The sequence below is a fragment of the Salmo salar genome, chromosome 03, assembly GCF_965601325.2.
Source record: "Salmo salar chromosome 03, fSalSal1, whole genome shotgun sequence".
Classification (NCBI taxonomy): domain Eukaryota; kingdom Metazoa; phylum Chordata; class Actinopteri; order Salmoniformes; family Salmonidae; genus Salmo; species Salmo salar.
This window is the reverse complement of record NC_138293.1, coordinates 9,774,185-9,788,320: the sequence shown is the minus strand read 5'-3', so window position 1 is coordinate 9,788,320 and position 14,136 is coordinate 9,774,185. Positions and strand designations below refer to the sequence as shown.

Genomic DNA, 14,136 nt, shown 5'->3' with positions numbered 1-14,136 from the left:
ATGCCTAGTTCAGATTTCGTTGACTGTATCATTTGGAATGGAGGCCTGGTTCTCTGGGGAAATGTACCATCTGACAATGCCCCCTCGTCAGCACGTGCCTCTCCCCTAGAGGTTAGGTGTATTAAAATAAGCAAAGGCAGACCCCGAATAGCTCAGTCGGTAGAGCATCAGACTTTAAATATTAGGGTCCAGGGTTCAAGTCCCTGTTCGGGCGCTGCTTTAATGTTCACCTTCCTTCAGTAGGTAGTCTTTCCATACTTGCATTTGGTCAGATTTAAAAATGCCTTTACTGAGAAAGCATACCATGCGATTATCTTTGGACAGCGCCCCGCTTACAAAGGCATACAAACATTTTCCAATCATATAGAGTCACGAAAGTCAGAAATAGCGATCAAATTAATCACTTACCTTTGAAGATTTTCATCTGGTTGCAGTCACAAGAGTCTCAGCTACACAATAAATGTTTGTTTTGTTCAATAAAGTCCCTCTTTATATCCCAAAAACTCAGTTTTGTTGGCACGTTGTGTTCAGTAATCCACTGGCTCAAAGGCGGTCAAAACACGCAGACGAATACGTCCGAACAGTACCGGTAAAGTTTGTTGAAACATGTCAAACGATTTTTATAATTAATCTTCAGGTTGGCAATTGTCTAAATACTCGATAATATTTCAACCGGACAATAGCGTATTCAATAGAAAGGAAAAACAACGACGGGCGCGCACTTGGTCATGTGCGCAAACCTGCACTGCATGCTTCCTCAGTCCACTGACAGTAGGTCTCATTCTTCTTCATTTTTCAGAAAACAATCCTGAAACAATGTCTAAAGACTGTTGACATCTAGTGGAAGCCATAGGAACTGCAATATGGGTCCTAACCCATTAGAAACTCAATAGGCATTCAATTGAAAACTTCCCACATCAAAAAAAATCCCACTTCCCGGATGGATTTTCCTCAGATTTTTCACCTGCCATATCAGTTCTGTTATACTCACAGACATCATTTGAACGGTTTTGGAAACTTTAAAGTGTGTTCTATCCAAATCTACCAATTATATGCATATCCTAGATTCTGGGCCTGAGTAACAGGCAGTTTACTTTGGGCAAGCTTCTCATCCAGACGTCGAAATACTTCCCCTAAGCCATAAGAAGTTAAAATCCGTGTTCGAAAACTGATTTAAGCCTGTCAATCAATCACACAGCATCATCTGATCTGGGAATTTGCAGTGTGACAGGCTTTTATGAGAGACAATTGTCATCTAAAGCAGAATTGGTTTGGTTGTTTTCGTTCGAGATTTGTACTGTAAGCCACATTGGTACTTGTGTTGATTCATTGACTTCGCTGTTTAAAGAAGGTAGAGATTGCACAAACGAAAACACTGACCACAACGTGACTTGAACACGCAACCTTCTGATCTGGAGTCAGACGCGCTACCGTTGCGCCACGATGTCTAGACAAAATGCATCTTTGGAGGGGATGCCTAGTTCAGATTTCGTTGACTGTATCATTTGGAATGGAGGCCTGGATCTCTTGGGAAATGTATCATCTGACAATGCCCCCTCGTCAGCACGTGCCTCTGCCCGACAGGTTAGGTGTATGAAAATACGTAAATGCAGAGCCCGAATAGCTCAGTCGGTAGAGCATCAGACTTTTAATTTGAGGGTCCAGGGTTCAAGTCCCTGTTCGGGCGCTGCTTTAATGTTCTCCTTCCTTCAGTAGGTAGTCTTTCCATACTTGCATTTGGTCAGATTTAAAAATGGCTTTACTGCGAAAGCATACCATGCGATTATCTGAGGACAGCGCCCCACTTACAGAAGCATACAAACATTTTCCAATCATATAGAGTCACGAAAGTCAGAAATAGCAATCAAATTAATCACTTACCTTTGAAGATTTTCATCTGGTTGCAGTCACAAGAGTCTCAGCTACACAATAAATGTTTGTTTTGTTCAATAAAGTCCCTCTTTATATCCCAAAAACTCAGTTTTGTTGGCTCGTTGTGTTCAGTAATCCACTGGCTCAAAGGCAGTCAAAACACGCAGACGAATACGTCCGAACAGTACCGGTAAAGTTTGTTGAAACATGTCAAACGATTTTTATAATTAATCTTCAGGTTGGCAATTGTCTAAATACTCGATAATATTTCAACCGGACAATAGCGTATTCAATAGAAAGGAAAAACAACGACGGGCGCGCACTTGGTCATGTGCGCAAACCAGCACTGCATGCTTCCTCAGTCCACTGACAGAAGGTCTCATTCTTCTTCATTTTTCAGAAAACAATCCTGAAACAATGTCTAAAGACTGTTGACATCTAGTGGAAGCCATAGGAACTGCAATCTGGGTCCTAACCCATTAGAAACTCAATAGGCATTCAATTGAAAACTTCCCACATCAAAAAAATCCCACTTCCCGGATGGATTTTCCTCAGATTTTCACCTGCCATATCAGTTCTGTTATACTCACAGACATCATTTGAACGGTTTTGGAAACTTTAAAGTGTGTTCTATCCAAATCTACCATTTATATGCATATCCTAGGTTCTGGGCCTGAGTGACAGGCAGTTTACTTTGGGCACGCTTCTCATCCAGATGTCGAATCACTTCCCCTAAGCCATAAGAAGTTAAAATCCGTGTTCGAAGACTGATTTAAGCCTGTCAATCAATCACACAGCATCATCTGATCTGGGAATTTGCAGTGTGACAGGCTTTTATGAGAGACAATTGTCATCTAAAGCAGCATTGGCTTGGTTGTTTTCGTTCGAGATTTGTACTGTAAGCCACATTGGTACTTGTGCTGATTCATTGACTTCGCTGTTTAAAGAAGGTAGAGATGCACACATAAAAACACTGACCACGACGTGATTTGAACACGCAACCTTCTGATCTGGAGTCAGACGCGCTACCGTTGAGCCACGCGGTCTAGACAAAATGCATCTTTGGAGGGGATGCCTAGTTCAGATTTCGTTGACTGTATCATTTGGAATGGAGGCCTGGTTCTCTGGGGAAATGTACCATCTGACAATGCCCCCTCGTCAGCACGTGCCTCTCCCCTAGAGGTTAGGTGTATTAAAATAAGCAAAGGCAGACCCCGAATAGCTCAGTCGGTAGAGCATCAGACTTTAAATATTAGGGTCCAGGGTTCAAGTCCCTGTTCGGGCGCTGCTTTAATGTTCACCTTCCTTCAGTAGGTAGTCTTTCCATACTTGCATTTGGTCAGATTTAAAAATGCCTTTACTGAGAAAGCATACCATGCGATTATCTTTGGACAGCGCCCCGCTTACAAAGGCATACAAACATTTTCCAATCATATAGAGTCACGAAAGTCAGAAATAGCGATCAAATTAATCACTTACCTTTGAAGATTTTCATCTGGTTGCAGTCACAAGAGTCTCAGCTACACAATAAATGTTTGTTTTGTTCAATAAAGTCCCTCTTTATATCCCAAAAACTCAGTTTTGTTGGCGCGTTGTGTTCAGTAATCCACTGGCTCAAAGGCGGTCAAAACACGCAGACGAATACGTCCGAACAGTACCGGTGAAGTTTGTTGAAACATGTCAAACGATTTTTATAATTAATCTTCAGGTTGGCAATTGTCTAAATACTCGATAATATTTCAACCGGACAATAGCGTATTCAATAGAAAGGAAAAACAACGACGGGCGCGCACTTGGTCATGTGCGCAAACCAGCACTGCATGCTTCCTCAGTCCACTGACAGAAGGTCTCATTCTTCTTCATTTTTCAGAAAACAATCCTGAAACAATGTCTAAAGACTGTTGACATCTAGTGGAAGCCATAGGAACTGCAATCTGGGTTCTAACCCATTAGAAACTCAATAGGCATTCAATTGAAAACTTCCCACATCAAAAAAAATCCCACTTCCCGGATGGATTTTCCTCAGATTTTCACCTGCCATATCAGTTCTGTTATACTCACAGACATCATTTGAACGGTTTTGGAAACTTTAAAGTGTGTTCTATCCAAATCTACCATTTATATGCATATCCTAGATTCTGGGCCTGAGTGACAGGCAGTTTACTTTGGGCACGCTTCTCATCCAGATGTCGAATCACTTCCTCTAAGCCATAAGAAGTTAAAATCCGTGTTCGAAGACTGATTTAAGCCTGTCAATCAATCACACAGCATCATCTGATCTGGGAATTTGCAGTGTGACAGGCTTTTATGAGAGACAATTGTCATCTAAAGCAGAATTGGTTTGGTTGTTTTCGTTCGAGATTTGTACTGTAAGCCACATTGGTACTTGTGTTGATTCATTGACTTCGCTGTTTAAAGAAGGTAGAGATTGCACAAACGAAAACACTGACCACGACGTGATTTGAACACGCAACCTTCTGATCTGGAGTCAGACGCGCTACCGTTGCACCACGATGTCTAGACAAAATGCATCTTTGGAGGGGATGCCTAGTTCAGATTTCGTTGACTGTATCATTTGGAATGGAGGCCTGGATCTCTTGGGAAATGTATCATCTGACAATGCCCCCTCGTCAGCACGTGCCTCTGCCCGACAGGTTAGGTGTATGAAAATACGTAAATGCAGAGCCCGAATAGCTCAGTCGGTAGAGCATCAGACTTTTAATTTGAGGGTCCAGGGTTCAAGTCCCTGTTCGGGCGCTGCTTTAATCTTCTCCTTCCTTCAGTAGGTAGTCTTTCCATACTTGCATTTGGTCAGATTTAAAAATGGCTTTACTACGAAAGCATACCATGCGATTATCTGAGGACAGCGCCCCGCTTACAAAAGCATACAAACATTTTCCAATCATATAGAGTCACGAAAGTCAGAAATAGCGATCAAATGAATCACTTACCTTTGAAGATTTTCATCTGGTTGCAGTTACAAGAGTCTCAGCTACACAATAAATGTTTGTTTTGTTCAATAAAGTCCCTCTTTATATCCCAAAAACTCAGTTTTGTTGGCTCGTTGTGTTCAGTAATCCACTGGCTCAAAGGCAGTCAAAACACGCAGACGAATACGTCCGAACAGTACCGGTAAAGTTTGTTGAAACATGTCAAACGATTTTTATAATTAATCTTCAGGATGGCAATTGTCTAAATACTCGATAATATTTCAACCGGACAATAGCGTACTCAATAGAAAGGAAAAACAACGACGGGCGCGCACTTGGTCATGTGCGCAAACCAGCACTGCATGCTTCCTCAGTCCACTGACAGAAGGTCTCATTCTTCTTCATTTTTTCAGAAAACAATCCTGAAACAATGTCTAAAGACTGTTGACATCTAGTGGAAGCCATAGGAACTGCAATCTGGGTCCTAACCCATTAGAAACTCAATAGGCATTCAATTGAAAACTTCCCACATCAAAAAAAATCCCACTTCCCGGATGGATTTTCCTCAGATTTTCACCTGCCATATCAGTTCTGTTATACTCACAGACATCATTTGAACGGTTTTGGAAACTTTAAAGTGTGTTCTATCCAAATCTACCATTTATATGCATATCCTAGATTGTGGGCCTGAGTGACAGGCAGTTTTCTTTGGGCACGCTTCTCATCCAAATGTCGAATCACTTCCCCTAAGCCATAAGAAGTTAAAATCCGTGTTCGAAAACTGATTTAAGCCTGTCAATCAATCACACAGCATCATCTGATCTGGGAATTTGCAGTGTGACAGGCTTTTATGAGAGACAATTGTCATCTAAAGCAGAATTGGTTTGGTTGTTTTCGTTCGAGATTTGTACTGTAAGCCACATTGGTACTTGTGTTGATTCATTGACTTCGCTGTTTAAAGAAGGTAGAGATTGCACAAACGAAAACACTGACCACGACGTGATTTGAACACGCAACCTTCTGATCTGGAGTCAGACGCGCTACCGTTGCACCACGATGTCTAGACAAAATGCATCTTTGGAGGGGATGCCTAGTTCAGATTTCGTTGACTGTATCATTTGGAATGGAGGCCTGGATCTCTTGGGAAATGTATCATCTGACAATGCCCCCTCGTCAGCACGTGCCTCTGCCCGACAGGTTAGGTGTATGAAAATACGTAAATGCAGAGCCCGAATAGCTCAGTCGGTAGAGCATCAGACTTTTAATTTGAGGGTCCAGGGTTCAAGTCCCTGTTCGGGCGCTGCTTTAATCTTCTCCTTCCTTCAGTAGGTAGTCTTTCCATACTTGCATTTGGTCAGATTTAAAAATGGCTTTACTACGAAAGCATACCATGCGATTATCTGAGGACAGCGCCCCGCTTACAAAAGCATACAAACATTTTCCAATCATATAGAGTCACGAAAGTCAGAAATAGCGATCAAATGAATCACTTACCTTTGAAGATTTTCATCTGGTTGCAGTTACAAGAGTCTCAGCTACACAATAAATGTTTGTTTTGTTCAATAAAGTCCCTCTTTATATCCCAAAAACTCAGTTTTGTTGGCTCGTTGTGTTCAGTAATCCACTGGCTCAAAGGCAGTCAAAACACGCAGACGAATACGTCCGAACAGTACCGGTAAAGTTTGTTGAAACATGTCAAACGATTTTTATAATTAATCTTCAGGATGGCAATTGTCTAAATACTCGATAATATTTCAACCGGACAATAGCGTACTCAATAGAAAGGAAAAACAACGACGGGCGCGCACTTGGTCATGTGCGCAAACCAGCACTGCATGCTTCCTCAGTCCACTGACAGAAGGTCTCATTCTTCTTCATTTTTTCAGAAAACAATCCTGAAACAATGTCTAAAGACTGTTGACATCTAGTGGAAGCCATAGGAACTGCAATCTGGGTCCTAACCCATTAGAAACTCAATAGGCATTCAATTGAAAACTTCCCACATCAAAAAAAATCCCACTTCCCGGATGGATTTTCCTCAGATTTTCACCTGCCATATCAGTTCTGTTATACTCACAGACATCATTTGAACGGTTTTGGAAACTTTAAAGTGTGTTCTATCCAAATCTACCATTTATATGCATATCCTAGATTGTGGGCCTGAGTGACAGGCAGTTTTCTTTGGGCACGCTTCTCATCCAAATGTCGAATCACTTCCCCTAAGCCATAAGAAGTTAAAATCCGTGTTCGAAAACTGATTTAAGCCTGTCAATCAATCACACAGCATCATCTGATCTGGGAATTTGCAGTGTGACAGGCTTTTATGAGAGACAATTGTCATCTAGAGCAGAATTGGTTTGGTTGTTTTCGTTCGAGATTTGTACTGTAAGCCACATTGGTACTTGTGTTGATTCATTGACTTCGCTGTTTAAAGAAGGTAGAGATTGCACACACGAAAACACTGACCACGACGTGATTTGAACACGCAACCTTCTGATCTGGAGTCAGACACGCTACCGTTGCGCCACCAGGTCTAGACAAAATGCATCTTTGGAGGGGATGCCTAGTTCAGATTTCGTTGACTGTATCATTTGGAATGGAGGCCTGGATATCTTGGGAAATGTATCATCTGACAATGCCCCCTCCTCAGCACGTGCCTCTGCCCGACAGGTTAGGTGTATGAAAATAAGTAAATGCAGAGCCCGAATAGCTCAGTCGGTAGAGCATCAGACTTTTAATCTGAGGGTCCAGGGTTCAAGTCCCTGTTTGGGCGCTGCTTTAATGTTCACCTTCCTTCAGTAGGTAGTCTTTCCATACTTGCATTTGGTCAGATTTAAAAATGGCTTTACTGCGAAAGCATACCATGCGATTATCTGAGGACAGCGCCCCGCTTACAAAAGCATACAAACATTTTCCAATCATATAGAGTCACGAAAGTCAGAAATAGCGATCAAATGAATCACTTACCTTTGAAGATTTTCATCTGGTTGCAGTCACAAGAGTCTCAGCTACACAATAAATGTTTGTTTTGTTCAATAAAGTCCCTCTTTATATCCCAAAAACTCCGTTTTGTTGGCTCGTTGTGTTCAGTAATCCACTGGCTCAAAGGCGGTCAAAACACGCAGACGAATACGTCCGAACAGTACCGGTAAAGTTTGTTGAAACATGTCAAACGATTTTTATAATTAATCTTCAGGATGGCAATTGTCTAAATACTCGATAATATTTCAACCGGACAATAGCGTATTCAATAGAAAGGAAAAACAACGACGGGCGCGCACTTGGTCATGTGCGCAAACCAGCACTGCATGCTTCCTCAGTCCACTGACAGAAGGTCTCATTCTTCTTCATTTTTCAGAAAACAATCCTGAAACAATGTCTAAAGACTGTTGACATCTAGTGGAAGCCATAGGAACTGCAATCTGGGTCCTAACCCATTAGAAAGTCAATAGGCATTCAATTGAATACTTCCCACATCAAAAAAAATCCCACTTCCCGGATGGATTTTCCTCAGATTTTTCACCTGCCATATCAGTTCTGTTATACTCACAGACATCATTTGAACGGTTTTGGAAACTTTAAAGTGTGTTCTATCCAAATCGACCATTTATATGCATATCCTAGATTCTGGGCCTGAGTAACAGGGAGTTTACTTTGGGCACGCTTCTCATCCAAATGTCGAATCACTTCCCCTAAGCCATAAGAAGTTAAAATCCGTGTTCGAAAACTGATTTAAGCCTGTCAATCAATCACACAGCATCATCTGATCTGGGAATTTGCAGTGTGACAGGCTTTTATCAGAGACAATTGTCATCTAAAGCAGAATTGGTTTGGTTGTTTTCGTTCGAGATTTGTACTGTAAGCCACATTGGTACTTGTGTTGATTCATTGACTTCGCTGTTTAAAGAAGGTAGAGATTGCACACACGAAAACACTGACCACGACGTGATTTGAACACGCAACCTTCTGATCTGGAGTCAGACACGCTACCGTTGCGCCACCAGGTCTAGACAAAATGCATCTTTGGAGGGGATGCCTAGTTCAGATTTCGTTGACTGTATCATTTGGAATGGAGGCCTGGATCTCTTGGGAAATGTATCATCTGACAATGCCCCCTCCTCAGCACGTGCCTCTGCCCGACAGGTTAGGTGTATGAAAATAAGTAAATGCAGAGCCCGAATAGCTCAGTCGGTAGAGCATCAGACTTTTAATCTGAGGGTCCAGGGTTCAAGTCCCTGTTCGGGCGCTGCTTCAATGTTCACCTTCCTTCAGTAGGTAGTCTTTCCATACTTGCATTTGGTCAGATTTAAAAATGGCTTTACTGAGAAAGCATACCATGCGATTATCTTTGGACAGCGCCCCGCTTACAAAGGCATACAAACATTTTCCAATCATATAGAGTCACGAAAGTCAGAAATAGCGATCAAATTAATCACTTACCTTTGAAGATTTTCATCTGGTTGCAGTCACAAGAGTCTCAGCTACACAATAAATGTTTGTTTTGTTCAATAAAGTCCCTCTTTATATCCCAAAAACTCAGTTTTGTTGGCTCGTTGTGTTCAGTAATCCACTGGCTCAAAGGCGGTCAAAACACGCAGACGAATACGTCCGAACAGTACCGGTAAAGTTTGTTGAAACATGTCAAACGATTTTTATAATTAATCTTCAGGATGGCAATTGTCTAAATACTCGATAATATTTCAACCGGACAATAGCGTACTCAATAGAAAGGAAAAACAACGACGGGCGCGCACTTGGTCATGTGCGCAAACCAGCACTGCATGCTTCCTCAGTCCACTGACAGAAGGTCTCATTCTTCTTCATTTTTTCAGAAAACAATCCTGAAACAATGTCTAAAGACTGTTGACATCTAGTGGAAGCCATAGGAACTGCAATCTGGGTCCTAACCCATTAGAAACTCAATAGGCATTCAATTGAAAACTTCCCACATCAAAAAAAATCCCACTTCCCGGATGGATTTTCCTCAGATTTTCACCTGCCATATCAGTTCTGTTATACTCACAGACATCATTTGAACGGTTTTGGAAACTTTAAAGTGTGTTCTATCCAAATCTACCATTTATATGCATATCCTAGATTGTGGGCCTGAGTGACAGGCAGTTTTCTTTGGGCACGCTTCTCATCCAAATGTCGAATCACTTCCCCTAAGCCATAAGAAGTTAAAATCCGTGTTCGAAAACTGATTTAAGCCTGTCAATCAATCACACAGCATCATCTGATCTGGGAATTTGCAGTGTGACAGGCTTTTATGAGAGACAATTGTCATCTAAAGCAGAATTGGTTTGGTTGTTTTCGTTCGAGATTTGTACTGTAAGCCACATTGGTACTTGTGTTGATTCATTGACTTCGCTGTTTAAAGAAGGTAGAGATTGCACACACGAAAACACTGACCACGACGTGATTTGAACACGCAACCTTCTGATCTGGAGTCAGACACGCTACCGTTGCGCCACGAGGTCTAGACAAAATGCATCTTTGGAGGGGATGCCTAGTTCAGATTTCGTTGACTGTATCATTTGGAATGGAGGCCTGGATCTCTTGGGAAATGTATCATCTGACAATGCCCCCTCCTCAGCACGTGCCTCTGCCCGACAGGTTAGGTGTATGAAAATAAGTAAATGCAGAGCCCGAATAGCTCAGTCGGTAGAGCATCAGACTTTTAATCTGAGGGTCCAGGGTTCAAGTCCCTGTTTGGGCGCTGCTTTAATGTTCACCTTCCTTCAGTAGGTAGTCTTTCCATACTTGCATTTGGTCAGATTTAAAAATGGCTTTACAGCGAAAGCATACCATGCGATTATCTGAGGACAGCGCCCCGCTTACAAAAGCATACAAACATTTTCCAATCATATAGAGTCACGAAAGTCAGAAATAGCGATCAAATTAATCACTTACCTTTGAAGATTTTCATCTGGTTGCAGTCACAAGAGTCTCAGCTACACAATAAATGTTTGTTTTGTTCAATAAAGTCCCTCTTTATATCCCAAAAACTCAGTTTTGTTGGCTCGTTGTGTTCAGTAATCCACTGGCTCAAAGGCGGTCAAAACACGCAGACGAATACGTCCGAACAGTACCGGTAAAGTTTGTTGAAACATGTCAAACGATTTTTATAATTAATCTTCAGGATGGCAATTGTCTAAATACTCGATAATATTTCAACCGGACAATAGCGTACTCAATAGAAAGGAAAAACAACGACGGGCGCGCACTTGGTCATGTGCGCAAACCAGCACTGCATGCTTCCTCAGTCCACTGACAGAAGGTCTCATTCTTCTTCATTTTTTCAGAAAACAATCCTGAAACAATGTCTAAAGACTGTTGACATCTAGTGGAAGCCATAGGAACTGCAATCTGGGTCCTAACCCATTAGAAACTCAATAGGCATTCAATTGAAAACTTCCCACATCAAAAAAAATCCCACTTCCCGGATGGATTTTCCTCAGATTTTCACCTGCCATATCAGTTCTGTTATACTCACAGACATCATTTGAACGGTTTTGGAAACTTTAAAGTGTGTTCTATCCAAATCTACCATTTATATGCATATCCTAGGTTCTGGGCCTGAGTGACAGGCAGTTTACTTTGGGCACGCTTCTCATCCAGATGTCGAATCACTTCCCCTAAGCCATAAGAAGTTAAAATCCGTGTTCGAAGACTGATTTAAGCCTGTCAATCAATCACACAGCATCATCTGATCTGGGAATTTGCAGTGTGACAGGCTTTTATGAGAGACAATTGTCATCTAAAGCAGCATTGGCTTGGTTGTTTTCGTTCGGGATTTGTACTGTAAGCCACATTGGTACTTGTGCTGATTCATTGACTTCGCTGTTTAAAGAAGGTAGAGATGCACACATAAAAACACTGACCACGACGTGATTTGAACACGCAACCTTCTGATCTGGAGTCAGACGCGCTACCGTTGAGCCACGCGGTCTAGACAAAATGCATCTTTGGAGGGGATGCCTAGTTCAGATTTCGTTGACTGTATCATTTGGAATGGAGGCCTGGTTCTCTGGGGAAATGTACCATCTGACAATGCCCCCTCGTCAGCACGTGCCTCTCCCCTAGAGGTTAGGTGTATTAAAATAAGCAAAGGCAGACCCCGAATAGCTCAGTCGGTAGAGCATCAGACTTTAAATATTAGGGTCCAGGGTTCAAGTCCCTGTTCGGGCGCTGCTTTAATGTTCACCTTCCTTCAGTAGGTAGTCTTTCCATACTTGCATTTGGTCAGATTTAAAAATGGCTTTACAGCGAAAGCATACCATGCGATTATCTGAGGACAGCGCCCCGCTTACAAAAGCATACAAACATTTTCCAATCATATAGAGTCACGAAAGTCAGAAATAGCGATCAAATTAATCACTTACCTTTGAAGATTTTCATCTGGTTGCAGTCACAAGAGTCTCAGCTACACAATAAATGTTTGTTTTGTTCAATAAAGTCCCTCTTTATATCCCAAAAACTCAGTTTTGTTGGCTCGTTGTGTTCAGTAATCCACTGGCTCAAAGGCGGTCAAAACACGCAGACGAATACGTCCGAACAGTACCGGTAAAGTTTGTTGAAACATGTCAAACGATTTTTATAATTAATCTTCAGGATGGCAATTGTCTAAATACTCGATAATATTTCAACCGGACAATAGCGTACTCAATAGAAAGGAAAAACAACGACGGGCGCGCACTTGGTCATGTGCGCAAACCAGCACTGCATGCTTCCTCAGTCCACTGACAGAAGGTCTCATTCTTCTTCATTTTTTCAGAAAACAATCCTGAAACAATGTCTAAAGACTGTTGACATCTAGTGGAAGCCATAGGAACTGCAATCTGGGTCCTAACCCATTAGAAACTCAATAGGCATTCAATTGAAAACTTCCCACATCAAAAAAAATCCCACTTCCCGGATGGATTTTCCTCAGATTTTCACCTGCCATATCAGTTCTGTTATACTCACAGACATCATTTGAACGGTTTTGGAAACTTTAAAGTGTGTTCTATCCAAATCTACCATTTATATGCATATCCTAGGTTCTGGGCCTGAGTGACAGGCAGTTTACTTTGGGCACGCTTCTCATCCAGATGTCGAATCACTTCCCCTAAGCCATAAGAAGTTAAAATCCGTGTTCGAAGACTGATTTAAGCCTGTCAATCAATCACACAGCATCATCTGATCTGGGAATTTGCAGTGTGACAGGCTTTTATGAGAGACAATTGTCATCTAAAGCAGCATTGGCTTGGTTGTTTTCGTTCGGGATTTGTACTGTAAGCCACATTGGTACTTGTGCTGATTCATTGACTTCGCTGTTTAAAGAAGGTAGAGATGCACACATAAAAACACTGACCACGACGTGATTTGAACACGCAACCTTCTGATCTGGAGTCAGACGCGCTACCGTTGAGCCACGCGGTCTAGACAAAATGCATCTTTGGAGGGGATGCCTAGTTCAGATTTCGTTGACTGTATCATTTGGAATGGAGGCCTGGTTCTCTGGGGAAATGTACCATCTGACAATGCCCCCTCGTCAGCACGTGCCTCTCCCCTAGAGGTTAGGTGTATTAAAATAAGCAAAGGCAGACCCCGAATAGCTCAGTCGGTAGAGCATCAGACTTTAAATATTAGGGTCCAGGGTTCAAGTCCCTGTTCGGGCGCTGCTTTAATGTTCACCTTCCTTCAGTAGGTAGTCTTTCCATACTTGCATTTGGTCAGATTTAAAAATGCCTTTACTGAGAAAGCATACCATGCGATTATCTTTGGACAGCGCCCCGCTTACAAAGGCATACAAACATTTTCCAATCATATAGAGTCACGAAAGTCAGAAATAGCGATCAAATTAATCACTTACCTTTGAAGATTTTCATCTGGTTGCAGTCACAAGAGTCTCAGCTACACAATAAATGTTTGTTTTGTTCAATAAAGTCCCTCTTTATATCCCAAAAACTCAGTTTTGTTGGCGCGTTGTGTTCAGTAATCCACTGGCTCAAAGGCGGTCAAAACACGCAGACGAATACGTCCGAACAGTACCGGTGAAGTTTGTTGAAACATGTCAAACGATTTTTATAATTAATCTTCAGGTTGGCAATTGTCTAAATACTCGATAATATTTCAACCGGACAATAGCGTATTCAATAGAAAGGAAAAACAACGACGGGCGCGCACTTGGTCATGTGCGCAAACCAGCACTGCATGCTTCCTCAGTCCACTGACAGAAGGTCTCATTCTTCTTCATTTTTCAGAAAACAATCCTGAAACAATGTCTAAAGACTGTTGACATCTAGTGGAAGCCATAGGAACTGCAATCTGGGTTCTAACCCATTAGAAA

The 14,136-nt window shown here is 41.9% G+C and overlaps 15 non-coding genes across 15 annotated transcripts; 6 read left to right on the top strand and 9 right to left on the bottom strand.

The window, feature by feature from the left end:
• Positions 1–1,376: 1,376 nt before the first annotated feature.
• On the bottom strand, positions 1,377–1,448 carry trnaw-cca (transfer RNA tryptophan (anticodon CCA)). The gene has a single exon. It is a non-coding gene; the product is annotated as a tRNA-Trp (tRNA).
• Positions 1,449–1,614: 166 nt separating this feature from the next.
• Positions 1,615–1,687, top strand: trnak-uuu (transfer RNA lysine (anticodon UUU)). Its single transcript has one exon. It is a non-coding gene; the product is annotated as a tRNA-Lys (tRNA).
• A 1,159-nt stretch (positions 1,688–2,846) lies between these two features.
• Positions 2,847–2,918, bottom strand: trnaw-cca (transfer RNA tryptophan (anticodon CCA)). The gene has a single exon. It is a non-coding gene; the product is annotated as a tRNA-Trp (tRNA).
• Positions 2,919–4,318: 1,400 nt separating this feature from the next.
• On the bottom strand, positions 4,319–4,390 carry trnaw-cca (transfer RNA tryptophan (anticodon CCA)). Its single transcript has one exon. It is a non-coding gene; the product is annotated as a tRNA-Trp (tRNA).
• A 166-nt stretch (positions 4,391–4,556) lies between these two features.
• On the top strand, positions 4,557–4,629 carry trnak-uuu (transfer RNA lysine (anticodon UUU)). Its single transcript has one exon. It is a non-coding gene; the product is annotated as a tRNA-Lys (tRNA).
• A 1,162-nt stretch (positions 4,630–5,791) lies between these two features.
• trnaw-cca (transfer RNA tryptophan (anticodon CCA)) lies at positions 5,792–5,863 on the bottom strand. Its single transcript has one exon. It is a non-coding gene; the product is annotated as a tRNA-Trp (tRNA).
• Positions 5,864–6,029: 166 nt separating this feature from the next.
• Positions 6,030–6,102, top strand: trnak-uuu (transfer RNA lysine (anticodon UUU)). The gene has a single exon. It is a non-coding gene; the product is annotated as a tRNA-Lys (tRNA).
• A 1,162-nt stretch (positions 6,103–7,264) lies between these two features.
• trnaw-cca (transfer RNA tryptophan (anticodon CCA)) lies at positions 7,265–7,336 on the bottom strand. The gene has a single exon. It is a non-coding gene; the product is annotated as a tRNA-Trp (tRNA).
• Positions 7,337–7,502: 166 nt separating this feature from the next.
• On the top strand, positions 7,503–7,575 carry trnak-uuu (transfer RNA lysine (anticodon UUU)). Its single transcript has one exon. It is a non-coding gene; the product is annotated as a tRNA-Lys (tRNA).
• A 1,162-nt stretch (positions 7,576–8,737) lies between these two features.
• trnaw-cca (transfer RNA tryptophan (anticodon CCA)) lies at positions 8,738–8,809 on the bottom strand. Its single transcript has one exon. It is a non-coding gene; the product is annotated as a tRNA-Trp (tRNA).
• A 166-nt stretch (positions 8,810–8,975) lies between these two features.
• Positions 8,976–9,048, top strand: trnak-uuu (transfer RNA lysine (anticodon UUU)). The gene has a single exon. It is a non-coding gene; the product is annotated as a tRNA-Lys (tRNA).
• A 1,162-nt stretch (positions 9,049–10,210) lies between these two features.
• On the bottom strand, positions 10,211–10,282 carry trnaw-cca (transfer RNA tryptophan (anticodon CCA)). The gene has a single exon. It is a non-coding gene; the product is annotated as a tRNA-Trp (tRNA).
• Positions 10,283–10,448: 166 nt separating this feature from the next.
• trnak-uuu (transfer RNA lysine (anticodon UUU)) lies at positions 10,449–10,521 on the top strand. The gene has a single exon. It is a non-coding gene; the product is annotated as a tRNA-Lys (tRNA).
• A 1,161-nt stretch (positions 10,522–11,682) lies between these two features.
• trnaw-cca (transfer RNA tryptophan (anticodon CCA)) lies at positions 11,683–11,754 on the bottom strand. Its single transcript has one exon. It is a non-coding gene; the product is annotated as a tRNA-Trp (tRNA).
• Positions 11,755–13,154: 1,400 nt separating this feature from the next.
• On the bottom strand, positions 13,155–13,226 carry trnaw-cca (transfer RNA tryptophan (anticodon CCA)). Its single transcript has one exon. It is a non-coding gene; the product is annotated as a tRNA-Trp (tRNA).
• Positions 13,227–14,136: the final 910 nt, after the last annotated feature.